Here is a 27,923-nt window from a genome sequence, read left to right on the forward strand (position 1 = left end):
CGCCGGCGGCCGGGTCCGGCGGGCTCCGAGGGACCGGGGTGATGGGCGGGGCGGGGCGGGGCGGGGGGCTGTCTCTCTCTACACACACACACACTCACACTCACTCACACTCACACAAGATGCGCCTCCACGGCTGGACTCGCCAAGGTGGAGACCTTCCAGCCCCCCTCCTCTCCCCGCCTGGCCTCCTTCACCTACCCGCCGCCCACCCCCAGCGCGTCGCCGCCGCTGACTGCGCACGCGCCGGGCGCTCGCCCTCTGACCCCAGCCAGGGGCCGCCCTCCCCCACAACCGCTTTCAGCTGTGCCCCCCTCCCCCCGCCCTGTGGGTGGGCTGCCGCCTATTCCCCCGGGCCAGGGCTGGGGCACAGCGCAAGGGGGAGGGGAGCGAGTGTATGGGGCATCTCTCTCTGGGGATGTGTCCCATGGGTGGGGTGGGGTGGGGTGGGGTGGCGTGGTTTGTGGGGCGCTGAAGAAATCAGTCCCCTCCATCTCCCACCTCTGGAAAACGCCCAAGCCCTTGGAGAACTGCCGGCACCGCTACCGTGGGGGCCGGGACCCTCCTCTGTGTCCTCCTGTGGCCCAGTCCAAGGGGCCTGGGCCTGGCCGGGGCTGCATTGGACCCCGACCACCCTGGCGTGTGGACTCGCCAAAAATCGGCGATTAGATATTGGATTCCAGCTTCCTTGAGGTCATTTCACTAATGAGTGCACCGGAAAGAGTTTCCTAATCCATCTGTGAGGGTGGCAACTGAAAGAGAATTTGAAAGCTGACAGAATAGGCGAGGAAAGGCATAGGAGATTTCCACACCCAGCAAGGAAGCCTTTCCCGAAATGGAAGAAAGAAACGAGCAAACAGAGACACCGGTAGCCCGCCCGGATCAGAGTCTGCCCCTGAGAGAAAGCACCCTGACCAGGTTCACCCGTGGGTGGGTGGCGAGCTAGCGGCATTCAGAAGAGCGAGGCCCGCAGTCTGTGCGGAAGACACCTGCACTCGGGTGTGTGTGGCGGCGCGATTCCCAAGCAGCTCCAGATGTTAAACCAAGGAGAAGCCAGGGAGTTCCCAACGCCCCAGGTGTCCTCAGCCCACGACTGGCTGCTGTGGGAATGCGAAGCCCGGCTCCTTGTCTCAGAGCGGGGTTCCCAGGAGGATCAGGCTGAAGCTGGGACTTGGCCTCAAAGTGTCCCCTCGCATGGCCACCCCCTTCCCCTTCCTGCTCCTCTACTCCTGGTGCCCCTCCATCCAGGGGCCAGACCTTAAAGAGTCACCGCAAGAGAATCCTGGTCCCAAAGGAGCCTTCTGGGGGACCGGTGCTGAGAGAGGTTGTGGGCATGGCCCGCTGGGGCTCTGCCTGACCCAGGGCTGAGAGACGCAACCTCCCAGCTCTGGGTCCCTGCAGGAAGTGTTGGCAAGCACAGGGCCGGTCCTCCAAAGGCCCAGGTGCAGGGAGCCCAGGCCAAGCAGCCTGTGGAAGAAGCCACTTGCCGTGCCACCCCGGGAACAGGACTGCAGGCCCCGGCCCTTCCCACCTCCTCCTCCTCCTCTTCCCCCCCCCCCGCCCCCGCCCCCCCCACCGACATGGCACAGGGCTCAGAGACACCTCAGACCCTTGCTACCCAAAGTGCAAAGGGCATCGGTTGCTCCTCCAAACCCCCCCGCCCAGCAGACCACGTTGTCCAGCCAGCCCCCGGGCCTCCCTGGGGTGCCCAGCACAAAAGTGCAGACACCCACCGGACCCTCAGTCTCAGTTTTCGGATGTTTTTGCCACTCTAAGGACCCGCAGGCCAGCTGGGCCTTCGGGCAGGACAGAGAGCCCCGGAATCCGACGTGGAGAGCTGCGTGTACGTCCCCATCAGGAGGCGGTCCCCACCTCCGCGGCTCTCCCCTTGCGGGGAGCGGCAGCCCCAGGGCCTCAGGCAAGACACCAGGCTGGGCCCCCCACGGCACAGCGGGGGCACAGCGGGGGCACGTTCCCCGCACAAGCGCCTTAGGGACGGCTGCTGGAGACTGCTGCGGCCACCCTGCTGCCGGGTTTCTGGAGGGCTTCCTGGAAGCAGCGTCCACACCAAGCCCTTGGAAGGCCCAGGCGACGGAGGAGCCAGCCGGTCAGGCAGGGGCCGAGGACGGTGAGAGGCCGGGCGGGAAGGAGCATGTCAGGCAGGGGCAGAGGACGGTGACAGGCCGGGCGGGAAGGAGCCGGTCAGGCGGGGGGCCCAGGACAGTGACGGGCCTGGCCGGGGAGGAGCGAGTCAGGCAGGGGCAGAGGAGACGGGCTGGGTAAGGGTTAGGGTTACAGTTAGGGCACAATTCACAATCGCAAAGATGTGGAAGCGACCCGAGTGCCCATCCATCCAGGAGTGCATTAATAAAATGTGGCGCGTGGACACCACGGAGTGCCATTCGGCTATGAGGAGCAGCGGTGAGAGGGCACCTCTCGTGTTCTCCTGGCCAGAGCTGGAACCCGTTCCAGTAAGCCAAGTATCCCAAGAATGGACACTCGAGCACCACGTGAGCGCGCTCACCGGCAAATTGGTACGAACGGATGGACGCCTAAGTGGACAGAGAGGAATCCCCTTCCTCGGGTGGGTGTCGGGCGGGTGGGGGGAGGGGATGGGCATACACATCCATTAGGAATGGGGTGGGTGCGCACCGACTGGGGCATGGGCGCACTTGAAGCTAATGACCCGAGGGGGGAGGCTGGGAGAGGGCAACGTACCCGACCTTAACATTGGTACCCCCACAATACGCCGGAGGTATACAACATGAGAGGTAAATGAATAAGAACACAGGGGGGAGGGGGGCACGGGCAACACATGTCACCTGAATACTTGTACTCCCATCATCTGCTTGAAAAGAGAGAGAAAAGAAAATGCAATAATAGAGGCCGGGCGCGGTGGCTCACGCCTGTAATCCTAGCTCTTGGGAGGCCGAGGCGGGTGGATTGCTCAAGGTCAGGAGTTCAAAACCAGCCTGAGCAAGAGCGAGACCCCGTCTCTACTATAAATAGAAAGAAATTGATTGGCCCACTGATAAATTAGCCGGGCATAGTGGCGCATGCCTGTAGTCCCAGCTACTCGGGAGGCTGAGGCAGAAGGATCACTCGAGCCCAGGAGTTTGAGGTTGCTGTGAGCTAGGGTGACGCCACGGCACTCACTCTAGCCTGGACAACAAAGTGAGACTCTGTCTCAAAAAAAAAAAAAAAGAAAAAGAAAAAAGAAAATGCAATAATAGAGGCAAGAGACACTTTTTAAAAATAATGAATCCGAAGAGAAAAGTAAAAGGAGGCCTGTGGAGCAGGTCTGGGTGTGACTCCGGATCCCCCAACATCAGGTGCCACCACCAAAGATTCCTACGTGGAGCCCGTAGAACCCCAAAAGCAACGGGACGAGTTCTGGTCACATACTCCCTCAAAATGACATCCTGGCCTTCTTCTGGAACTCCCTCCCCTCTCAGACTCTCAAGGTTTCCTCCAGCGTGTCGGTTCCCACAGAGCAGACCTTTGGTCTGAGACCTGACAGTCCAGATGCCACGCGTGCTGCCGCGTGGCGGCGGTGTCGCGGCTTGGGACAAGAGGAGGCCCCACGGTGCGGGCTGGGGCGCCAGGCACCGCGGCGGGCGCTGAGGGTGGGGGTGACCCCCACCCCGGGCCGCCGCCGCGCTCCCAGAAAGGGGACACAACGAGAGGCAAGAAAAAAAAAAAAAAAAAAAAAGCCGCCGCCTACGGCACCCGGGATTCCCGGGCGGTCTCCCATCCAAGTACTAACGAGGCCTGACCCTGCTTAGCTTCCGAGACCAGACGAGATGGGGGGCGTTCAGGGTGGTGTGGCCCTAGACGGCGGAGGGCGCCCCTGCCCCGCTCAAGAAGCCGAGCCTCTCTGCGCTTCCCCGCCGCCGCCTCCCGCCCCAGGCCCCGCGCCGGGCCGGGCCTGTTGAGTTCGCCGGCGGCCGGGTCCGGCGGGCTCCGAGGGACCGGGGTGATGGGCGGGGCGGGGCGGGGCGGGGGGCTGTCTCTCTCTACACACACACACACTCACACTCACTCACACTCACACAAGATGCGCCTCCACGGCTGGACTCGCCAAGGTGGAGACCTTCCAGCCCCCCTCCTCTCCCCGCCTGGCCTCCTTCACCTACCCGCCGCCCACCCCCAGCGCGTCGCCGCCGCTGACTGCGCACGCGCCCGGCGCTCGCCCTCTGACCCCAGCCAGGGGCCGCCCTCCCCCACAACCGCTTTCAGCTGTGCCCCCCTCCCCCCGCCCTGTGGGTGGGCTGCCGCCTATTCCCCCGGGCCAGGGCTGGGGCACAGCGCAAGGGGGAGGGGAGCGAGTGTATGGGGCATCTCTCTCTGGGGATGTGTCCCATGGGTGGGGTGGGGTGGGGTGGGGTGGCGTGGTTTGTGGGGCGCTGAAGAAATCAGTCCCCTCCATCTCCCACCTCTGGAAAACGCCCAAGCCCTTGGAGAACTGCCGGCACCGCTACCGTGGGGGCCGGGACCCTCCTCTGTGTCCTCCTGTGGCCCAGTCCAAGGGGCCTGGGCCTGGCCGGGGCTGCATTGGACCCCGACCACCCTGGCGTGTGGACTCGCCAAAAATCGGCGATTAGATATTGGATTCCAGCTTCCTTGAGGTCATTTCACTAATGAGTGCACCGGAAAGAGTTTCCTAATCCATCTGTGAGGGTGGCAACTGAAAGAGAATTTGAAAGCTGACAGAATAGGCGAGGAAAGGCATAGGAGATTTCCACACCCAGCAAGGAAGCCTTTCCCGAAATGGAAGAAAGAAACGAGCAAACAGAGACACCGGTAGCCCGCCCGGATCAGAGTCTGCCCCTGAGAGAAAGCACCCTGACCAGGTTCACCCGTGGGTGGGTGGCGAGCTAGCGGCATTCAGAAGAGCGAGGCCCGCAGTCTGTGCGGAAGACACCTGCACTCGGGTGTGTGTGGCGGCGCGATTCCCAAGCAGCTCCAGATGTTAAACCAAGGAGAAGCCAGGGAGTTCCCAACGCCCCAGGTGTCCTCAGCCCACGACTGGCTGCTGTGGGAATGCGAAGCCCGGCTCCTTGTCTCAGAGCGGGGTTCCCAGGAGGATCAGGCTGAAGCTGGGACTTGGCCTCAAAGTGTCCCCTCGCATGGCCACCCCCTTCCCCTTCCTGCTCCTCTACTCCTGGTGCCCCTCCATCCAGGGGCCAGACCTTAAAGAGTCACCGCAAGAGAATCCTGGTCCCAAAGGAGCCTTCTGGGGGACCGGTGCTGAGAGAGGTTGTGGGCATGGCCCGCTGGGGCTCTGCCCGACCCAGGGCTGAGAGACGCAACCTCCCAGCTCTGGGTCCCTGCAGGAAGTGTTGGCAAGCACAGGGCCGGTCCTCCAAAGGCCCAGGTGCAGGGAGCCCAGGCCAAGCAGCCTGTGGAAGAAGCCACTTGCCGTGCCACCCCGGGAACAGGACTGCAGGCCCCGGCCCTTCCCACCTCCTCCTCCTCCTCTTCCCCCCCCCCCCGCCCCCGCCCCCCCCACCGACATGGCACAGGGCTCAGAGACACCTCAGACCCTTGCTACCCAAAGTGCAAAGGGCATCGGTTGCTCCTCCAAACCCCCCCGCCCAGCAGACCACGTTGTCCAGCCAGCCCCCGGGCCTCCCTGGGGTGCCCAGCACAAAAGTGCAGACACCCACCGGACCCTCAGTCTCAGTTTTCGGATGTTTTTGCCACTCTAAGGACCCGCAGGCCAGCTGGGCCTTCGGGCAGGACAGAGAGCCCCGGAATCCGACGTGGAGAGCTGCGTGTACGTCCCCATCAGGAGGCGGTCCCCACCTCCGCGGCTCTCCCCTTGCGGGGAGCGGCAGCCCCAGGGCCTCAGGCAAGACACCAGGCTGGGCCCCCCACGGCACAGCGGGGGCACAGCGGGGGCACGTTCCCCGCACAAGCGCCTTAGGGACGGCTGCTGGAGACTGCTGCGGCCACCCTGCTGCCGGGTTTCTGGAGGGCTTCCTGGAAGCAGCGTCCACACCAAGCCCTTGGAAGGCCCAGGCGACGGAGGAGCCAGCCGGTCAGGCAGGGGCCGAGGACGGTGAGAGGCCGGGCGGGAAGGAGCATGTCAGGCAGGGGCAGAGGACGGTGACAGGCCGGGCGGGAAGGAGCCGGTCAGGCGGGGGGCCCAGGACAGTGACGGGCCTGGCCGGGGAGGAGCGAGTCAGGCAGGGGCAGAGGAGACGGGCTGGGTAAGGGTTAGGGTTACAGTTAGGGCACAATTCACAATCGCAAAGATGTGGAAGCGACCCGAGTGCCCATCCATCCAGGAGTGCATTAATAAAATGTGGCGCGTGGACACCACGGAGTGCCATTCGGCTATGAGGAGCAGCGGTGAGAGGGCACCTCTCGTGTTCTCCTGGCCAGAGCTGGAACCCGTTCCAGTAAGCCAAGTATCCCAAGAATGGACACTCGAGCACCACGTGAGCGCGCTCACCGGCAAATTGGTACGAACGGATGGACGCCTAAGTGGACAGAGAGGAATCCCCTTCCTCGGGTGGGTGTCGGGCGGGTGGGGGGAGGGGATGGGCATACACATCCATTAGGAATGGGGTGGGTGCGCACCGACTGGGGCATGGGCGCACTTGAAGCTAATGACCCGAGGGGGGAGGCTGGGAGAGGGCAACGTACCCGACCTTAACATTGGTACCCCCACAATACGCCGGAGGTATACAACATGAGAGGTAAATGAATAAGAACACAGGGGGGAGGGGGGCACGGGCAACACATGTCACCTGAATACTTGTACTCCCATCATCTGCTTGAAAAGAGAGAGAAAAGAAAATGCAATAATAGAGGCCGGGCGCGGTGGCTCACGCCTGTAATCCTAGCTCTTGGGAGGCCGAGGCGGGTGGATTGCTCAAGGTCAGGAGTTCAAAACCAGCCTGAGCAAGAGCGAGACCCCGTCTCTACTATAAATAGAAAGAAATTGATTGGCCCACTGATAAATTAGCCGGGCATAGTGGCGCATGCCTGTAGTCCCAGCTACTCGGGAGGCTGAGGCAGAAGGATCACTCGAGCCCAGGAGTTTGAGGTTGCTGTGAGCTAGGGTGACGCCACGGCACTCACTCTAGCCTGGACAACAAAGTGAGACTCTGTCTCAAAAAAAAAAAAAAAAGAAAAGAAAAAAAGAAAATGCAATAATAGAGGCAAGAGACACTTTTTAAAAATAATGAATCCGAAGAGAAAAGTAAAAGGAGGCCTGTGGAGCAGGTCTGGGTGTGACTCCGGATCCCCCAACATCAGGTGCCACCACCAAAGATTCCTACGTGGAGCCCGTAGAACCCCAAAAGCAACGGGACGAGTTCTGGTCACATACTCCCTCAAAATGACATCCTGGCCTTCTTCTGGAACTCCCTCCCCTCTCAGACTCTCAAGGTTTCCTCCAGCGTGTCGGTTCCCACAGAGCAGACCTTTGGTCTGAGACCTGACAGTCCAGATGCCACGCGTGCTGCCGCGTGGCGGCGGTGTCGCTGCTTGGGACAAGAGGAGGCCCCACGGTGCGGGCTGGGGCGCCAGGCACCGCGGCGGGCGCTGAGGGTGGGGGTGACCCCCACCCCGGGCCGCCGCCGCGCTCCCAGAAAGGGGACACAACGAGAGGCAAGAAAAAAAAAAAAAAAAAAAAAAGCCGCCGCCTACGGCACCCGGGATTCCCGGGCGGTCTCCCATCCAAGTACTAACGAGGCCCGACCCTGCTTAGCTTCCGAGACCAGACGAGATGGGGGGCGTTCAGGGTGGTGTGGCCCTAGACGGCGGAGGGCGCCCCTGCCCCGCTCAAGAAGCCGAGCCTCTCTGCGCTTCCCCGCCGCCTCCTCCCGCCCCAGGCCCCGCGCCGGGCCGGGCCTGTTGAGTTCGCCGGCGGCCGGGTCCGGCGGGCTCCGAGGGACCGGGGTGATGGGCGGGGCGGGGCGGGGCGGGGGGCTGTCTCTCTCTACACACACACACACTCACACTCACTCACACTCACACAAGATGCGCCTCCACGGCTGGACTCGCCAATTTGGAGACCTTCCAGCCCCCCTCCTCTCCCCGCCTGGCCTCCTTCACCTACCCGCCGCCCACCCCCAGCGCGTCGCCGCCGCTGACTGCGCACGCGCCCGGCGCTCGCCCTCTGACCCCAGCCAGGGGCCGCCCTCCCCCACAACCGCTTTCAGCTGTGCCCCCCTCCCCCCGCCCTGTGGGTGGGCTGCCGCCTATTCCCCCGGGCCAGGGCTGGGGCACAGCGCAAGGGGGAGGGGAGCGAGTGTATGGGGCATCTCTCTCTGGGGATGTGTCCCATGGGTGGGGTGGGGTGGGGTGGGGTGGCGTGGTTTGTGGGGCGCTGAAGAAATCAGTCCCCTCCATCTCCCACCTCTGGAAAACGCCCAAGCCCTTGGAGAACTGCCGGCACCGCTACCGTGGGGGCCGGGACCCTCCTCTGTGTCCTCCTGTGGCCCAGTCCAAGGGGCCTGGGCCTGGCCGGGGCTGCATTGGACCCCGACCACCCTGGCGTGTGGACTCGCCAAAAATCGGCGATTAGATATTGGATTCCAGCTTCCTTGAGGTCATTTCACTAATGAGTGCACCGGAAAGAGTTTCCTAATCCATCTGTGAGGGTGGCAACTGAAAGAGAATTTGAAAGCTGACAGAATAGGCGAGGAAAGGCATAGGAGATTTCCACACCCAGCAAGGAAGCCTTTCCCGAAATGGAAGAAAGAAACGAGCAAACAGAGACACCGGTAGCCCGCCCGGATCAGAGTCTGCCCCTGAGAGAAAGCACCCTGACCAGGTTCACCCGTGGGTGGGTGGCGAGCTAGCGGCATTCAGAAGAGCGAGGCCCGCAGTCTGTGCGGAAGACACCTGCACTCGGGTGTGTGTGGCGGCGCGATTCCCAAGCAGCTCCAGATGTTAAACCAAGGAGAAGCCAGGGAGTTCCCAACGCCCCAGGTGTCCTCAGCCCACGACTGGCTGCTGTGGGAATGCGAAGCCCGGCTCCTTGTCTCAGAGCGGGGTTCCCAGGAGGATCAGGCTGAAGCTGGGACTTGGCCTCAAAGTGTCCCCTCGCATGGCCACCCCCTTCCCCTTCCTGCTCCTCTACTCCTGGTGCCCCTCCATCCAGGGGCCAGACCTTAAAGAGTCACCGCAAGAGAATCCTGGTCCCAAAGGAGCCTTCTGGGGGACCGGTGCTGAGAGAGGTTGTGGGCATGGCCCGCTGGGGCTCTGCCCGACCCAGGGCTGAGAGACGCAACCTCCCAGCTCTGGGTCCCTGCAGGAAGTGTTGGCAAGCACAGGGCCGGTCCTCCAAAGGCCCAGGTGCAGGGAGCCCAGGCCAAGCAGCCTGTGGAAGAAGCCACTTGCCGTGCCACCCCGGGAACAGGACTGCAGGCCCCGGCCCTTCCCACCTCCTCCTCCTCCTCTTCCGCCCCCCCCACCGACATGGCACAGGGCTCAGAGACACCTCAGACCCTTGCTACCCAAAGTGCAAAGGGCATCGGTTGCTCCTCCAAACCCCCCCGCCCAGCAGACCACGTTGTCCAGCCAGCCCCCGGGCCTCCCTGGGGTGCCCAGCACAAAAGTGCAGACACCCACCGGACCCTCAGTCTCAGTTTTCGGATGTTTTTGCCACTCTAAGGACCCGCAGGCCAGCTGGGCCTTCGGGCAGGACAGAGAGCCCCGGAATCCGACGTGGAGAGCTGCGTGTACGTCCCCATCAGGAGGCGGTCCCCACCTCCGCGGCTCTCCCCTTGCGGGGAGCGGCAGCCCCAGGGCCTCAGGCAAGACACCAGGCTGGGCCCCCCACGGCACAGCGGGGGCACAGCGGGGGCACGTTCCCCGCACAAGCGCCTTAGGGACGGCTGCTGGAGACTGCTGCGGCCACCCTGCTGCCGGGTTTCTGGAGGGCTTCCTGGAAGCAGCGTCCACACCAAGCCCTTGGAAGGCCCAGGCGACGGAGGAGCCAGCCGGTCAGGCAGGGGCCGAGGACGGTGAGAGGCCGGGCGGGAAGGAGCATGTCAGGCAGGGGCAGAGGACGGTGACAGGCCGGGCGGGAAGGAGCCGGTCAGGCGGGGGGCCCAGGACAGTGACGGGCCTGGCCGGGGAGGAGCGAGTCAGGCAGGGGCAGAGGAGACGGGCTGGGTAAGGGTTAGGGTTACAGTTAGGGCACAATTCACAATCGCAAAGATGTGGAAGCGACCCGAGTGCCCATCCATCCAGGAGTGCATTAATAAAATGTGGCGCGTGGACACCACGGAGTGCCATTCGGCTATGAGGAGCAGCGGTGAGAGGGCACCTCTCGTGTTCTCCTGGCCAGAGCTGGAACCCGTTCCAGTAAGCCAAGTATCCCAAGAATGGACACTCGAGCACCACGTGAGCGCGCTCACCGGCAAATTGGTACGAACGGATGGACGCCTAAGTGGACAGAGAGGAATCCCCTTCCTCGGGTGGGTGTCGGGCGGGTGGGGGGAGGGGATGGGCATACACATCCATTAGGAATGGGGTGGGTGCGCACCGACTGGGGCATGGGCGCACTTGAAGCTAATGACCCGAGGGGGGAGGCTGGGAGAGGGCAACGTACCCGACCTTAACATTGGTACCCCCACAATACGCCGGAGGTATACAACATGAGAGGTAAATGAATAAGAACACAGGGGGGAGGGGGGCACGGGCAACACATGTCACCTGAATACTTGTACTCCCATCATCTGCTTGAAAAGAGAGAGAAAAGAAAATGCAATAATAGAGGCCGGGCGCGGTGGCTCACGCCTGTAATCCTAGCTCTTGGGAGGCCGAGGCGGGTGGATTGCTCAAGGTCAGGAGTTCAAAACCAGCCTGAGCAAGAGCGAGACCCCGTCTCTACTATAAATAGAAAGAAATTGATTGGCCCACTGATAAATTAGCCGGGCATAGTGGCGCATGCCTGTAGTCCCAGCTACTCGGGAGGCTGAGGCAGAAGGATCACTCGAGCCCAGGAGTTTGAGGTTGCTGTGAGCTAGGGTGACGCCACGGCACTCACTCTAGCCTGGACAACAAAGTGAGACTCTGTCTCAAAAAAAAAAAAAAAGAAAAGAAAAAAAGAAAATGCAATAATAGAGGCAAGAGACACTTTTTAAAAATAATGAATCCGAAGAGAAAAGTAAAAGGAGGCCTGTGGAGCAGGTCTGGGTGTGACTCCGGATCCCCCAACATCAGGTGCCACCACCAAAGATTCCTACGTGGAGCCCGTAGAACCCCAAAAGCAACGGGACGAGTTCTGGTCACATACTCCCTCAAAATGACATCCTGGCCTTCTTCTGGAACTCCCTCCCCTCTCAGACTCTCAAGGTTTCCTCCAGCGTGTCGGTTCCCACAGAGCAGACCTTTGGTCTGAGACCTGACAGTCCAGATGCCACGCGTGCTGCCGCGTGGCGGCGGTGTCGCGGCTTGGGACAAGAGGAGGCCCCACGGTGCGGGCTGGGGCGCCAGGCACCGCGGCGGGCGCTGAGGGTGGGGGTGACCCCCACCCCGGGCCGCCGCCGCGCTCCCAGAAAGGGGACACAACGAGAGGCAAGAAAAAAAAAAAAAAAAAAAAAAAGCCGCCGCCTACGGCACCCGGGATTCCCGGGCGGTCTCCCATCCAAGTACTAACGAGGCCCGACCCTGCTTAGCTTCCGAGACCAGACGAGATGGGGGGCGTTCAGGGTGGTGTGGCCCTAGACGGCAGAGGGCGCCCCTGCCCCGCTCAAGAAGCCGAGCCTCTCTGCGCTTCCCCGCCGCCGCCTCCCGCCCCAGGCCCCGCGCCGGGCCGGGCCTGTTGAGTTCGCCGGCGGCCGGGTCCGGCGGGCTCCGAGGGACCGGGGTGATGGGCGGGGCGGGGCGGGGCGGGGGGCTGTCTCTCTCTACACACACACACACTCACACTCACTCACACTCACACAAGATGCGCCTCCACGGCTGGACTCGCCAAGGTGGAGACCTTCCAGCCCCCCTCCTCTCCCCGCCTGGCCTCCTTCACCTACCCGCCGCCCACCCCCAGCGCGTCGCCGCCGCTGACTGCGCACGCGCCGGGCGCTCGCCCTCTGACCCCAGCCAGGGGCCGCCCTCCCCCACAACCGCTTTCAGCTGTGCCCCCCTCCCCCCGCCCTGTGGGTGGGCTGCCGCCTATTCCCCCGGGCCAGGGCTGGGGCACAGCGCAAGGGGGAGGGGAGCGAGTGTATGGGGCATCTCTCTCTGGGGATGTGTCCCATGGGTGGGGTGGGGTGGGGTGGGGTGGCGTGGTTTGTGGGGCGCTGAAGAAATCAGTCCCCTCCATCTCCCACCTCTGGAAAACGCCCAAGCCCTTGGAGAACTGCCGGCACCGCTACCGTGGGGGCCGGGACCCTCCTCTGTGTCCTCCTGTGGCCCAGTCCAAGGGGCCTGGGCCTGGCCGGGGCTGCATTGGACCCCGACCACCCTGGCGTGTGGACTCGCCAAAAATCGGCGATTAGATATTGGATTCCAGCTTCCTTGAGGTCATTTCACTAATGAGTGCACCGGAAAGAGTTTCCTAATCCATCTGTGAGGGTGGCAACTGAAAGAGAATTTGAAAGCTGACAGAATAGGCGAGGAAAGGCATAGGAGATTTCCACACCCAGCAAGGAAGCCTTTCCCGAAATGGAAGAAAGAAACGAGCAAACAGAGACACCGGTAGCCCGCCCGGATCAGAGTCTGCCCCTGAGAGAAAGCACCCTGACCAGGTTCACCCGTGGGTGGGTGGCGAGCTAGCGGCATTCAGAAGAGCGAGGCCCGCAGTCTGTGCGGAAGACACCTGCACTCGGGTGTGTGTGGCGGCGCGATTCCCAAGCAGCTCCAGATGTTAAACCAAGGAGAAGCCAGGGAGTTCCCAACGCCCCAGGTGTCCTCAGCCCACGACTGGCTGCTGTGGGAATGCGAAGCCCGGCTCCTTGTCTCAGAGCGGGGTTCCCAGGAGGATCAGGCTGAAGCTGGGACTTGGCCTCAAAGTGTCCCCTCGCATGGCCACCCCCTTCCCCTTCCTGCTCCTCTACTCCTGGTGCCCCTCCATCCAGGGGCCAGACCTTAAAGAGTCACCGCAAGAGAATCCTGGTCCCAAAGGAGCCTTCTGGGGGACCGGTGCTGAGAGAGGTTGTGGGCATGGCCCGCTGGGGCTCTGCCCGACCCAGGGCTGAGAGACGCAACCTCCCAGCTCTGGGTCCCTGCAGGAAGTGTTGGCAAGCACAGGGCCGGTCCTCCAAAGGCCCAGGTGCAGGGAGCCCAGGCCAAGCAGCCTGTGGAAGAAGCCACTTGCCGTGCCACCCCGGGAACAGGACTGCAGGCCCCGGCCCTTCCCACCTCCTCCTCCTCCTCTTCCCCCCCCCCCGCCCCCGCCCCCCCCACCGACATGGCACAGGGCTCAGAGACACCTCAGACCCTTGCTACCCAAAGTGCAAAGGGCATCGGTTGCTCCTCCAAACCCCCCCGCCCAGCAGACCACGTTGTCCAGCCAGCCCCCGGGCCTCCCTGGGGTGCCCAGCACAAAAGTGCAGACACCCACCGGACCCTCAGTCTCAGTTTTCGGATGTTTTTGCCACTCTAAGGACCCGCAGGCCAGCTGGGCCTTCGGGCAGGACAGAGAGCCCCGGAATCCGACGTGGAGAGCTGCGTGTACGTCCCCATCAGGAGGCGGTCCCCACCTCCGCGGCTCTCCCCTTGCGGGGAGCGGCAGCCCCAGGGCCTCAGGCAAGACACCAGGCTGGGCCCCCCACGGCACAGCGGGGGCACAGCGGGGGCACGTTCCCCGCACAAGCGCCTTAGGGACGGCTGCTGGAGACTGCTGCGGCCACCCTGCTGCCGGGTTTCTGGAGGGCTTCCTGGAAGCAGCGTCCACACCAAGCCCTTGGAAGGCCCAGGCGACGGAGGAGCCAGCCGGTCAGGCAGGGGCCGAGGACGGTGAGAGGCCGGGCGGGAAGGAGCATGTCAGGCAGGGGCAGAGGACGGTGACAGGCCGGGCGGGAAGGAGCCGGTCAGGCGGGGGGCCCAGGACAGTGACGGGCCTGGCCGGGGAGGAGCGAGTCAGGCAGGGGCAGAGGAGACGGGCTGGGTAAGGGTTAGGGTTACAGTTAGGGCACAATTCACAATCGCAAAGATGTGGAAGCGACCCGAGTGCCCATCCATCCAGGAGTGCATTAATAAAATGTGGCGCGTGGACACCACGGAGTGCCATTCGGCTATGAGGAGCAGCGGTGAGAGGGCACCTCTCGTGTTCTCCTGGCCAGAGCTGGAACCCGTTCCAGTAAGCCAAGTATCCCAAGAATGGACACTCGAGCACCACGTGAGCGCGCTCACCGGCAAATTGGTACGAACGGATGGACGCCTAAGTGGACAGAGAGGAATCCCCTTCCTCGGGTGGGTGTCGGGCGGGTGGGGGGAGGGGATGGGCATACACATCCATTAGGAATGGGGTGGGTGCGCACCGACTGGGGCATGGGCGCACTTGAAGCTAATGACCCGAGGGGGGAGGCTGGGAGAGGGCAACGTACCCGACCTTAACATTGGTACCCCCACAATACGCCGGAGGTATACAACATGAGAGGTAAATGAATAAGAACACAGGGGGGAGGGGGGCACGGGCAACACATGTCACCTGAATACTTGTACTCCCATCATCTGCTTGAAAAGAGAGAGAAAAGAAAATGCAATAATAGAGGCCGGGCGCGGTGGCTCACGCCTGTAATCCTAGCTCTTGGGAGGCCGAGGCGGGTGGATTGCTCAAGGTCAGGAGTTCAAAACCAGCCTGAGCAAGAGCGAGACCCCGTCTCTACTATAAATAGAAAGAAATTGATTGGCCCACTGATAAATTAGCCGGGCATAGTGGCGCATGCCTGTAGTCCCAGCTACTCGGGAGGCTGAGGCAGAAGGATCACTCGAGCCCAGGAGTTTGAGGTTGCTGTGAGCTAGGGTGACGCCACGGCACTCACTCTAGCCTGGACAACAAAGTGAGACTCTGTCTCAAAAAAAAAAAAAAAAGAAAAGAAAAAAAGAAAATGCAATAATAGAGGCAAGAGACACTTTTTAAAAATAATGAATCCGAAGAGAAAAGTAAAAGGAGGCCTGTGGAGCAGGTCTGGGTGTGACTCCGGATCCCCCAACATCAGGTGCCACCACCAAAGATTCCTACGTGGAGCCCGTAGAACCCCAAAAGCAACGGGACGAGTTCTGGTCACATACTCCCTCAAAATGACATCCTGGCCTTCTTCTGGAACTCCCTCCCCTCTCAGACTCTCAAGGTTTCCTCCAGCGTGTCGGTTCCCACAGAGCAGACCTTTGGTCTGAGACCTGACAGTCCAGATGCCACGCGTGCTGCCGCGTGGCGGCGGTGTCGCGGCTTGGGACAAGAGGAGGCCCCACGGTGCGGGCTGGGGCGCCAGGCACCGCGGCGGGCGCTGAGGGTGGGGGTGACCCCCACCCCGGGCCGCCGCCGCGCTCCCAGAAAGGGGACACAACGAGAGGCAAGAAAAAAAAAAAAAAAAAAAAAAGCCGCCGCCTACGGCACCCGGGATTCCCGGGCGGTCTCCCATCCAAGTACTAACGAGGCCCGACCCTGCTTAGCTTCCGAGACCAGACGAGATGGGGGGCGTTCAGGGTGGTGTGGCCCTAGACGGCGGAGGGCGCCCCTGCCCCGCTCAAGAAGCCGAGCCTCTCTGCGCTTCCCCGCCGCCGCCTCCCGCCCCAGGCCCCGCGCCGGGCCGGGCCTGTTGAGTTCGCCGGCGGCCGGGTCCGGCGGGCTCCGAGGGACCGGGGTGATGGGCGGGGCGGGGCGGGGCGGGGGGCTGTCTCTCTCTACACACACACACACTCACACTCACTCACACTCACACAAGATGCGCCTCCACGGCTGGACTCGCCAAGGTGGAGACCTTCCAGCCCCCCTCCTCTCCCCGCCTGGCCTCCTTCACCTACCCGCCGCCCACCCCCAGCGCGTCGCCGCCGCTGACTGCGCACGCGCCGGGCGCTCGCCCTCTGACCCCAGCCAGGGGCCGCCCTCCCCCACAACCGCTTTCAGCTGTGCCCCCCTCCCCCCGCCCTGTGGGTGGGCTGCCGCCTATTCCCCCGGGCCAGGGCTGGGGCACAGCGCAAGGGGGAGGGGAGCGAGTGTATGGGGCATCTCTCTCTGGGGATGTGTCCCATGGGTGGGGTGGGGTGGGGTGGGGTGGCGTGGTTTGTGGGGCGCTGAAGAAATCAGTCCCCTCCATCTCCCACCTCTGGAAAACGCCCAAGCCCTTGGAGAACTGCCGGCACCGCTACCGTGGGGGCCGGGACCCTCCTCTGTGTCCTCCTGTGGCCCAGTCCAAGGGGCCTGGGCCTGGCCGGGGCTGCATTGGACCCCGACCACCCTGGCGTGTGGACTCGCCAAAAATCGGCGATTAGATATTGGATTCCAGCTTCCTTGAGGTCATTTCACTAATGAGTGCACCGGAAAGAGTTTCCTAATCCATCTGTGAGGGTGGCAACTGAAAGAGAATTTGAAAGCTGACAGAATAGGCGAGGAAAGGCATAGGAGATTTCCACACCCAGCAAGGAAGCCTTTCCCGAAATGGAAGAAAGAAACGAGCAAACAGAGACACCGGTAGCCCGCCCGGATCAGAGTCTGCCCCTGAGAGAAAGCACCCTGACCAGGTTCACCCGTGGGTGGGTGGCGAGCTAGCGGCATTCAGAAGAGCGAGGCCCGCAGTCTGTGCGGAAGACACCTGCACTCGGGTGTGTGTGGCGGCGCGATTCCCAAGCAGCTCCAGATGTTAAACCAAGGAGAAGCCAGGGAGTTCCCAACGCCCCAGGTGTCCTCAGCCCACGACTGGCTGCTGTGGGAATGCGAAGCCCGGCTCCTTGTCTCAGAGCGGGGTTCCCAGGAGGATCAGGCTGAAGCTGGGACTTGGCCTCAAAGTGTCCCCTCGCATGGCCACCCCCTTCCCCTTCCTGCTCCTCTACTCCTGGTGCCCCTCCATCCAGGGGCCAGACCTTAAAGAGTCACCGCAAGAGAATCCTGGTCCCAAAGGAGCCTTCTGGGGGACCGGTGCTGAGAGAGGTTGTGGGCATGGCCCGCTGGGGCTCTGCCCGACCCAGGGCTGAGAGACGCAACCTCCCAGCTCTGGGTCCCTGCAGGAAGTGTTGGCAAGCACAGGGCCGGTCCTCCAAAGGCCCAGGTGCAGGGAGCCCAGGCCAAGCAGCCTGTGGAAGAAGCCACTTGCCGTGCCACCCCGGGAACAGGACTGCAGGCCCCGGCCCTTCCCACCTCCTCCTCCTCCTCTTCCCCCCCCCCCGCCCCCGCCCCCCCCACCGACATGGCACAGGGCTCAGAGACACCTCAGACCCTTGCTACCCAAAGTGCAAAGGGCATCGGTTGCTCCTCCAAACCCCCCCGCCCAGCAGACCACGTTGTCCAGCCAGCCCCCGGGCCTCCCTGGGGTGCCCAGCACAAAAGTGCAGACACCCACCGGACCCTCAGTCTCAGTTTTCGGATGTTTTTGCCACTCTAAGGACCCGCAGGCCAGCTGGGCCTTCGGGCAGGACAGAGAGCCCCGGAATCCGACGTGGAGAGCTGCGTGTACGTCCCCATCAGGAGGCGGTCCCCACCTCCGCGGCTCTCCCCTTGCGGGGAGCGGCAGCCCCAGGGCCTCAGGCAAGACACCAGGCTGGGCCCCCCACGGCACAGCGGGGGCACAGCGGGGGCACGTTCCCCGCACAAGCGCCTTAGGGACGGCTGCTGGAGACTGCTGCGGCCACCCTGCTGCCGGGTTTCTGGAGGGCTTCCTGGAAGCAGCGTCCACACCAAGCCCTTGGAAGGCCCAGGCGACGGAGGAGCCAGCCGGTCAGGCAGGGGCCGAGGACGGTGAGAGGCCGGGCGGGAAGGAGCATGTCAGGCAGGGGCAGAGGACGGTGACAGGCCGGGCGGGAAGGAGCCGGTCAGGCGGGGGGCCCAGGACAGTGACGGGCCTGGCCGGGGAGGAGCGAGTCAGGCAGGGGCAGAGGAGACGGGCTGGGTAAGGGTTAGGGTTACAGTTAGGGCACAATTCACAATCGCAAAGATGTGGAAGCGACCCGAGTGCCCATCCATCCAGGAGTGCATTAATAAAATGTGGCGCGTGGACACCACGGAGTGCCATTCGGCTATGAGGAGCAGCGGTGAGAGGGCACCTCTCGTGTTCTCCTGGCCAGAGCTGGAACCCGTTCCAGTAAGCCAAGTATCCCAAGAATGGACACTCGAGCACCACGTGAGCGCGCTCACCGGCAAATTGGTACGAACGGATGGACGCCTAAGTGGACAGAGAGGAATCCCCTTCCTCGGGTGGGTGTCGGGCGGGTGGGGGGAGGGGATGGGCATACACATCCATTAGGAATGGGGTGGGTGCGCACCGACTGGGGCATGGGCGCACTTGAAGCTAATGACCCGAGGGGGGAGGCTGGGAGAGGGCAACGTACCCGACCTTAACATTGGTACCCCCACAATACGCCGGAGGTATACAACATGAGAGGTAAATGAATAAGAACACAGGGGGGAGGGGGGCACGGGCAACACATGTCACCTGAATACTTGTACTCCCATCATCTGCTTGAAAAGAGAGAGAAAAGAAAATGCAATAATAGAGGCCGGGCGCGGTGGCTCACGCCTGTAATCCTAGCTCTTGGGAGGCCGAGGCGGGTGGATTGCTCAAGGTCAGGAGTTCAAAACCAGCCTGAGCAAGAGCGAGACCCCGTCTCTACTATAAATAGAAAGAAATTGATTGGCCCACTGATAAATTAGCCGGGCATAGTGGCGCATGCCTGTAGTCCCAGCTACTCGGGAGGCTGAGGCAGAAGGATCACTCGAGCCCAGGAGTTTGAGGTTGCTGTGAGCTAGGGTGACGCCACGGCACTCACTCTAGCCTGGACAACAAAGTGAGACTCTGTCTCAAAAAAAAAAAAAAAGAAAAGAAAAAAAGAAAATGCAATAATAGAGGCAAGAGACACTTTTTAAAAATAATGAATCCGAAGAGAAAAGTAAAAGGAGGCCTGTGGAGCAGGTCTGGGTGTGACTCCGGATCCCCCAACATCAGGTGCCACCACCAAAGATTCCTACGTGGAGCCCGTAGAACCCCAAAAGCAACGGGACGAGTTCTGGTCACATACTCCCTCAAAATGACATCCTGGCCTTCTTCTGGAACTCCCTCCCCTCTCAGACTCTCAAGGTTTCCTCCAGCGTGTCGGTTCCCACAGAGCAGACCTTTGGTCTGAGACCTGACAGTCCAGATGCCACGCGTGCTGCCGCGTGGCGGCGGTGTCGCGGCTTGGGACAAGAGGAGGCCCCACGGTGCGGGCTGGGGCGCCAGGCACCGCGGCGGGCGCTGAGGGTGGGGGTGACCCCCACCCCGGGCCGCCGCCGCGCTCCCAGAAAGGGGACACAACGAGAGGCAAGAAAAAAAAAAAAAAAAAAAAAAAGCCGCCGCCTACGGCACCCGGGATTCCCGGGCGGTCTCCCATCCAAGTACTAACGAGGCCCGACCCTGCTTAGCTTCCGAGACCAGACGAGATGGGGGGCGTTCAGGGTGGTGTGGCCCTAGACGGCGGAGGGCGCCCCTGCCCCGCTCAAGAAGCCGAGCCTCTCTGCGCTTCCCCGCCGCCGCCTCCCGCCCCAGGCCCCGCGCCGGGCCGGGCCTGTTGAGTTCGCCGGCGGCCGGGTCCGGCGGGCTCCGAGGGACCGGGGTGATGGGCGGGGCGGGGCGGGGCGGGGGGCTGTCTCTCTCTACACACACACACACTCACACTCACTCACACTCACACAAGATGCGCCTCCACGGCTGGACTCGCCAAGGTGGAGACCTTCCAGCCCCCCTCCTCTCCCCGCCTGGCCTCCTTCACCTACCCGCCGCCCACCCCCAGCGCGTCGCCGCCGCTGACTGCGCACGCGCCGGGCGCTCGCCCTCTGACCCCAGCCAGGGGCCGCCCTCCCCCACAACCGCTTTCAGCTGTGCCCCCCTCCCCCCGCCCTGTGGGTGGGCTGCCGCCTATTCCCCCGGGCCAGGGCTGGGGCACAGCGCAAGGGGGAGGGGAGCGAGTGTATGGGGCATCTCTCTCTGGGGATGTGTCCCATGGGTGGGGTGGGGTGGGGTGGGGTGGCGTGGTTTGTGGGGCGCTGAAGAAATCAGTCCCCTCCATCTCCCACCTCTGGAAAACGCCCAAGCCCTTGGAGAACTGCCGGCACCGCTACCGTGGGGGCCGGGACCCTCCTCTGTGTCCTCCTGTGGCCCAGTCCAAGGGGCCTGGGCCTGGCCGGGGCTGCATTGGACCCCGACCACCCTGGCGTGTGGACTCGCCAAAAATCGGCGATTAGATATTGGATTCCAGCTTCCTTGAGGTCATTTCACTAATGAGTGCACCGGAAAGAGTTTCCTAATCCATCTGTGAGGGTGGCAACTGAAAGAGAATTTGAAAGCTGACAGAATAGGCGAGGAAAGGCATAGGAGATTTCCACACCCAGCAAGGAAGCCTTTCCCGAAATGGAAGAAAGAAACGAGCAAACAGAGACACCGGTAGCCCGCCCGGATCAGAGTCTGCCCCTGAGAGAAAGCACCCTGACCAGGTTCACCCGTGGGTGGGTGGCGAGCTAGCGGCATTCAGAAGAGCGAGGCCCGCAGTCTGTGCGGAAGACACCTGCACTCGGGTGTGTGTGGCGGCGCGATTCCCAAGCAGCTCCAGATGTTAAACCAAGGAGAAGCCAGGGAGTTCCCAACGCCCCAGGTGTCCTCAGCCCACGACTGGCTGCTGTGGGAATGCGAAGCCCGGCTCCTTGTCTCAGAGCGGGGTTCCCAGGAGGATCAGGCTGAAGCTGGGACTTGGCCTCAAAGTGTCCCCTCGCATGGCCACCCCCTTCCCCTTCCTGCTCCTCTACTCCTGGTGCCCCTCCATCCAGGGGCCAGACCTTAAAGAGTCACCGCAAGAGAATCCTGGTCCCAAAGGAGCCTTCTGGGGGACCGGTGCTGAGAGAGGTTGTGGGCATGGCCCGCTGGGGCTCTGCCCGACCCAGGGCTGAGAGACGCAACCTCCCAGCTCTGGGTCCCTGCAGGAAGTGTTGGCAAGCACAGGGCCGGTCCTCCAAAGGCCCAGGTGCAGGGAGCCCAGGCCAAGCAGCCTGTGGAAGAAGCCACTTGCCGTGCCACCCCGGGAACAGGACTGCAGGCCCCGGCCCTTCCCACCTCCTCCTCCTCCTCTTCCCCCCCCCCCGCCCCCGCCCCCCCCACCGACATGGCACAGGGCTCAGAGACACCTCAGACCCTTGCTACCCAAAGTGCAAAGGGCATCGGTTGCTCCTCCAAACCCCCCCGCCCAGCAGACCACGTTGTCCAGCCAGCCCCCGGGCCTCCCTGGGGTGCCCAGCACAAAAGTGCAGACACCCACCGGACCCTCAGTCTCAGTTTTCGGATGTTTTTGCCACTCTAAGGACCCGCAGGCCAGCTGGGCCTTCGGGCAGGACAGAGAGCCCCGGAATCCGACGTGGAGAGCTGCGTGTACGTCCCCATCAGGAGGCGGTCCCCACCTCCGCGGCTCTCCCCTTGCGGGGAGCGGCAGCCCCAGGGCCTCAGGCAAGACACCAGGCTGGGCCCCCCACGGCACAGCGGGGGCACAGCGGGGGCACGTTCCCCGCACAAGCGCCTTAGGGACGGCTGCTGGAGACTGCTGCGGCCACCCTGCTGCCGGGTTTCTGGAGGGCTTCCTGGAAGCAGCGTCCACACCAAGCCCTTGGAAGGCCCAGGCGACGGAGGAGCCAGCCGGTCAGGCAGGGGCCGAGGACGGTGAGAGGCCGGGCGGGAAGGAGCATGTCAGGCAGGGGCAGAGGACGGTGACAGGCCGGGCGGGAAGGAGCCGGTCAGGCGGGGGGCCCAGGACAGTGACGGGCCTGGCCGGGGAGGAGCGAGTCAGGCAGGGGCAGAGGAGACGGGCTGGGTAAGGGTTAGGGTTACAGTTAGGGCACAATTCACAATCGCAAAGATGTGGAAGCGACCCGAGTGCCCATCCATCCAGGAGTGCATTAATAAAATGTGGCGCGTGGACACCACGGAGTGCCATTCGGCTATGAGGAGCAGCGGTGAGAGGGCACCTCTCGTGTTCTCCTGGCCAGAGCTGGAACCCGTTCCAGTAAGCCAAGTATCCCAAGAATGGACACTCGAGCACCACGTGAGCGCGCTCACCGGCAAATTGGTACGAACGGATGGACGCCTAAGTGGACAGAGAGGAATCCCCTTCCTCGGGTGGGTGTCGGGCGGGTGGGGGGAGGGGATGGGCATACACATCCATTAGGAATGGGGTGGGTGCGCACCGACTGGGGCATGGGCGCACTTGAAGCTAATGACCCGAGGGGGGAGGCTGGGAGAGGGCAACGTACCCGACCTTAACATTGGTACCCCCACAATACGCCGGAGGTATACAACATGAGAGGTAAATGAATAAGAACACAGGGGGGAGGGGGGCACGGGCAACACATGTCACCTGAATACTTGTACTCCCATCATCTGCTTGAAAAGAGAGAGAAAAGAAAATGCAATAATAGAGGCCGGGCGCGGTGGCTCACGCCTGTAATCCTAGCTCTTGGGAGGCCGAGGCGGGTGGATTGCTCAAGGTCAGGAGTTCAAAACCAGCCTGAGCAAGAGCGAGACCCCGTCTCTACTATAAATAGAAAGAAATTGATTGGCCCACTGATAAATTAGCCGGGCATAGTGGCGCATGCCTGTAGTCCCAGCTACTCGGGAGGCTGAGGCAGAAGGATCACTCGAGCCCAGGAGTTTGAGGTTGCTGTGAGCTAGGGTGACGCCACGGCACTCACTCTAGCCTGGACAACAAAGTGAGACTCTGTCTCAAAAAAAAAAAAAAAGAAAAAGAAAAAAGAAAATGCAATAATAGAGGCAAGAGACACTTTTTAAAAATAATGAATCCGAAGAGAAAAGTAAAAGGAGGCCTGTGGAGCAGGTCTGGGTGTGACTCCGGATCCCCCAACATCAGGTGCCACCACCAAAGATTCCTACGTGGAGCCCGTAGAACCCCAAAAGCAACGGGACGAGTTCTGGTCACATACTCCCTCAAAATGACATCCTGGCCTTCTTCTGGAACTCCCTCCCCTCTCAGACTCTCAAGGTTTCCTCCAGCGTGTCGGTTCCCACAGAGCAGACCTTTGGTCTGAGACCTGACAGTCCAGATGCCACGCGTGCTGCCGCGTGGCGGCGGTGTCGCGGCTTGGGACAAGAGGAGGCCCCACGGTGCGGGCTGGGGCGCCAGGCACCGCGGCGGGCGCTGAGGGTGGGGGTGACCCCCACCCCGGGCCGCCGCCGCGCTCCCAGAAAGGGGACACAACGAGAGGCAAGAAAAAAAAAAAAAAAAAAAAAGCCGCCGCCTACGGCACCCGGGATTCCCGGGCGGTCTCCCATCCAAGTACTAACGAGGCCCGACCCTGCTTAGCTTCCGAGACCAGACGAGATGGGGGGCGTTCAGGGTGGTGTGGCCCTAGACGGCGGAGGGCGCCCCTGCCCCGCTCAAGAAGCCGAGCCTCTCTGCGCTTCCCCGCCGCCGCCTCCCGCCCCAGGCCCCGCGCCGGGCCGGGCCTGTTGAGTTCGCCGGCGGCCGGGTCCGGCGGGCTCCGAGGGACCGGGGTGATGGGCGGGGCGGGGCGGGGCGGGGGGCTGTCTCTCTCTACACACACACACACTCACACTCACTCACACTCACACAAGATGCGCCTCCACGGCTGGACTCGCCAAGGTGGAGACCTTCCAGCCCCCCTCCTCTCCCCGCCTGGCCTCCTTCACCTACCCGCCGCCCACCCCCAGCGCGTCGCCGCCGCTGACTGCGCACGCGCCCGGCGCTCGCCCTCTGACCCCAGCCAGGGGCCGCCCTCCCCCACAACCGCTTTCAGCTGTGCCCCCCTCCCCCCGCCCTGTGGGTGGGCTGCCGCCTATTCCCCCGGGCCAGGGCTGGGGCACAGCGCAAGGGGGAGGGGAGCGAGTGTATGGGGCATCTCTCTCTGGGGATGTGTCCCATGGGTGGGGTGGGGTGGGGTGGGGTGGCGTGGTTTGTGGGGCGCTGAAGAAATCAGTCCCCTCCATCTCCCACCTCTGGAAAACGCCCAAGCCCTTGGAGAACTGCCGGCACCGCTACCGTGGGGGCCGGGACCCTCCTCTGTGTCCTCCTGTGGCCCAGTCCAAGGGGCCTGGGCCTGGCCGGGGCTGCATTGGACCCCGACCACCCTGGCGTGTGGACTCGCCAAAAATCGGCGATTAGATATTGGATTCCAGCTTCCTTGAGGTCATTTCACTAATGAGTGCACCGGAAAGAGTTTCCTAATCCATCTGTGAGGGTGGCAACTGAAAGAGAATTTGAAAGCTGACAGAATAGGCGAGGAAAGGCATAGGAGATTTCCACACCCAGCAAGGAAGCCTTTCCCGAAATGGAAGAAAGAAACGAGCAAACAGAGACACCGGTAGCCCGCCCGGATCAGAGTCTGCCCCTGAGAGAAAGCACCCTGACCAGGTTCACCCGTGGGTGGGTGGCGAGCTAGCGGCATTCAGAAGAGCGAGGCCCGCAGTCTGTGCGGAAGACACCTGCACTCGGGTGTGTGTGGCGGCGCGATTCCCAAGCAGCTCCAGATGTTAAACCAAGGAGAAGCCAGGGAGTTCCCAACGCCCCAGGTGTCCTCAGCCCACGACTGGCTGCTGTGGGAATGCGAAGCCCGGCTCCTTGTCTCAGAGCGGGGTTCCCAGGAGGATCAGGCTGAAGCTGGGACTTGGCCTCAAAGTGTCCCCTCGCATGGCCACCCCCTTCCCCTTCCTGCTCCTCTACTCCTGGTGCCCCTCCATCCAGGGGCCAGACCTTAAAGAGTCACCGCAAGAGAATCCTGGTCCCAAAGGAGCCTTCTGGGGGACCGGTGCTGAGAGAGGTTGTGGGCATGGCCCGCTGGGGCTCTGCCCGACCCAGGGCTGAGAGACGCAACCTCCCAGCTCTGGGTCCCTGCAGGAAGTGTTGGCAAGCACAGGGCCGGTCCTCCAAAGGCCCAGGTGCAGGGAGCCCAGGCCAAGCAGCCTGTGGAAGAAGCCACTTGCCGTGCCACCCCGGGAACAGGACTGCAGGCCCCGGCCCTTCCCACCTCCTCCTCCTCCTCTTCCCCCCCCCCCGCCCCCGCCCCCCCCACCGACATGGCACAGGGCTCAGAGACACCTCAGACCCTTGCTACCCAAAGTGCAAAGGGCATCGGTTGCTCCTCCAAACCCCCCCGCCCAGCAGACCACGTTGTCCAGCCAGCCCCCGGGCCTCCCTGGGGTGCCCAGCACAAAAGTGCAGACACCCACCGGACCCTCAGTCTCAGTTTTCGGATGTTTTTGCCACTCTAAGGACCCGCAGGCCAGCTGGGCCTTCGGGCAGGACAGAGAGCCCCGGAATCCGACGTGGAGAGCTGCGTGTACGTCCCCATCAGGAGGCGGTCCCCACCTCCGCGGCTCTCCCCTTGCGGGGAGCGGCAGCCCCAGGGCCTCAGGCAAGACACCAGGCTGGGCCCCCCACGGCACAGCGGGGGCACAGCGGGGGCACGTTCCCCGCACAAGCGCCTTAGGGACGGCTGCTGGAGACTGCTGCGGCCACCCTGCTGCCGGGTTTCTGGAGGGCTTCCTGGAAGCAGCGTCCACACCAAGCCCTTGGAAGGCCCAGGCGACGGAGGAGCCAGCCGGTCAGGCAGGGGCCGAGGACGGTGAGAGGCCGGGCGGGAAGGAGCATGTCAGGCAGGGGCAGAGGACGGTGACAGGCCGGGCGGGAAGGAGCCGGTCAGGCGGGGGGCCCAGGACAGTGACGGGCCTGGCCGGGGAGGAGCGAGTCAGGCAGGGGCAGAGGAGACGGGCTGGGTAAGGGTTAGGGTTACAGTTAGGGCACAATTCACAATCGCAAAGATGTGGAAGCGACCCGAGTGCCCATCCATCCAGGAGTGCATTAATAAAATGTGGCGCGTGGACACCACGGAGTGCCATTCGGCTATGAGGAGCAGCGGTGAGAGGGCACCTCTCGTGTTCTCCTGGCCAGAGCTGGAACCCGTTCCAGTAAGCCAAGTATCCCAAGAATGGACACTCGAGCACCACGTGAGCGCGCTCACCGGCAAATTGGTACGAACGGATGGACGCCTAAGTGGACAGAGAGGAATCCCCTTCCTCGGGTGGGTGTCGGGCGGGTGGGGGGAGGGGATGGGCATACACATCCATTAGGAATGGGGTGGGTGCGCACCGACTGGGGCATGGGCGCACTTGAAGCTAATGACCCGAGGGGGGAGGCTGGGAGAGGGCAACGTACCCGACCTTAACATTGGTACCCCCACAATACGCCGGAGGTATACAACATGAGAGGTAAATGAATAAGAACACAGGGGGGAGGGGGGCACGGGCAACACATGTCACCTGAATACTTGTACTCCCATCATCTGCTTGAAAAGAGAGAGAAAAGAAAATGCAATAATAGAGGCCGGGCGCGGTGGCTCACGCCTGTAATCCTAGCTCTTGGGAGGCCGAGGCGGGTGGATTGCTCAAGGTCAGGAGTTCAAAACCAGCCTGAGCAAGAGCGAGACCCCGTCTCTACTATAAATAGAAAGAAATTGATTGGCCCACTGATAAATTAGCCGGGCATAGTGGCGCATGCCTGTAGTCCCAGCTACTCGGGAGGCTGAGGCAGAAGGATCACTCGAGCCCAGGAGTTTGAGGTTGCTGTGAGCTAGGGTGACGCCACGGCACTCACTCTAGCCTGGACAACAAAGTGAGACTCTGTCTCAAAAAAAAAAAAAAAGAAAAGAAAAAAAGAAAATGCAATAATAGAGGCAAGAGACACTTTTTAAAAATAATGAATCCGAAGAGAAAAGTAAAAGGAGGCCTGTGGAGCAGGTCTGGGTGTGACTCCGGATCCCCCAACATCAGGTGCCACCACCAAAGATTCCTACGTGGAGCCCGTAGAACCCCAAAAGCAACGGGACGAGTTCTGGTCACATACTCCCTCAAAATGACATCCTGGCCTTCTTCTGGAACTCCCTCCCCTCTCAGACTCTCAAGGTTTCCTCCAGCGTGTCGGTTCCCACAGAGCAGACCTTTGGTCTGAGACCTGACAGTCCAGATGCCACGCGTGCTGCCGCGTGGCGGCGGTGTCGCGGCTTGGGACAAGAGGAGGCCCCACGGTGCGGGCTGGGGCGCCAGGCACCGCGGCGGGCGCTGAGGGTGGGGGTGACCCCCACCCCGGGCCGCCGCCGCGCTCCCAGAAAGGGGACACAACGAGAGGCAAGAAAAAAAAAAAAAAAAAAAAAAAAGCCGCCGCCTACGGCACCCGGGATTCCCGGGCGGTCTCCCATCCAAGTACTAACGAGGCCCGACCCTGCTTAGCTTCCGAGACCAGACGAGATGGGGGGCGTTCAGGGTGGTGTGGCCCTAGACGGCGGAGGGCGCCCCTGCCCCGCTCAAGAAGCCGAGCCTCTCTGCGCTTCCCCGCCGCCGCCTCCCGCCCCAGGCCCCGCGCCGGGCCGGGCCTGTTGAGTTCGCCGGCGGCCGGGTCCGGCGGGCTCCGAGGGACCGGGGTGATGGGCGGGGCGGGGCGGGGCGGGGGGCTGTCTCTCTCTACACACACACACACTCACACTCACTCACACTCACACAAGATGCGCCTCCACGGCTGGACTCGCCAAGGTGGAGACCTTCCAGCCCCCCTCCTCTCCCCGCCTGGCCTCCTTCACCTACCCGCCGCCCACCCCCAGCGCGTCGCCGCCGCTGACTGCGCACGCGCCGGGCGCTCGCCCTCTGACCCCAGCCAGGGGCCGCCCTCCCCCACAACCGCTTTCAGCTGTGCCCCCCTCCCCCCGCCCTGTGGGTGGGCTGCCGCCTATTCCCCCGGGCCAGGGCTGGGGCACAGCGCAAGGGGGA

The 27,923-nt window shown here is 62.9% G+C and overlaps 7 pseudogenes; all 7 read right to left on the reverse strand.

Moving 5' to 3' along the window:
• Positions 1 to 3,714: 3,714 nt before the first annotated feature.
• Positions 3,715 to 3,833, reverse strand: LOC142864817 (uncharacterized; annotated as a pseudogene).
• Positions 3,834 to 7,652: 3,819 nt separating this feature from the next.
• LOC142864778 (uncharacterized) lies at positions 7,653 to 7,771 on the reverse strand (annotated as a pseudogene).
• A 3,803-nt stretch (positions 7,772 to 11,574) lies between these two features.
• Positions 11,575 to 11,693, reverse strand: LOC142864779 (uncharacterized; annotated as a pseudogene).
• A 3,818-nt stretch (positions 11,694 to 15,511) lies between these two features.
• Positions 15,512 to 15,630, reverse strand: LOC142864780 (uncharacterized; annotated as a pseudogene).
• A 3,818-nt stretch (positions 15,631 to 19,448) lies between these two features.
• LOC142864781 (uncharacterized) lies at positions 19,449 to 19,567 on the reverse strand (annotated as a pseudogene).
• A 3,816-nt stretch (positions 19,568 to 23,383) lies between these two features.
• LOC142864783 (uncharacterized) lies at positions 23,384 to 23,502 on the reverse strand (annotated as a pseudogene).
• A 3,819-nt stretch (positions 23,503 to 27,321) lies between these two features.
• On the reverse strand, positions 27,322 to 27,440 carry LOC142864784 (uncharacterized; annotated as a pseudogene).
• Between the last annotated feature and the right edge of the window lie 483 nt (positions 27,441 to 27,923).

Source organism: Microcebus murinus, chromosome 26 (assembly GCF_040939455.1).
Source record: "Microcebus murinus isolate Inina chromosome 26, M.murinus_Inina_mat1.0, whole genome shotgun sequence".
NCBI lineage: Eukaryota > Metazoa > Chordata > Mammalia > Primates > Cheirogaleidae > Microcebus > Microcebus murinus.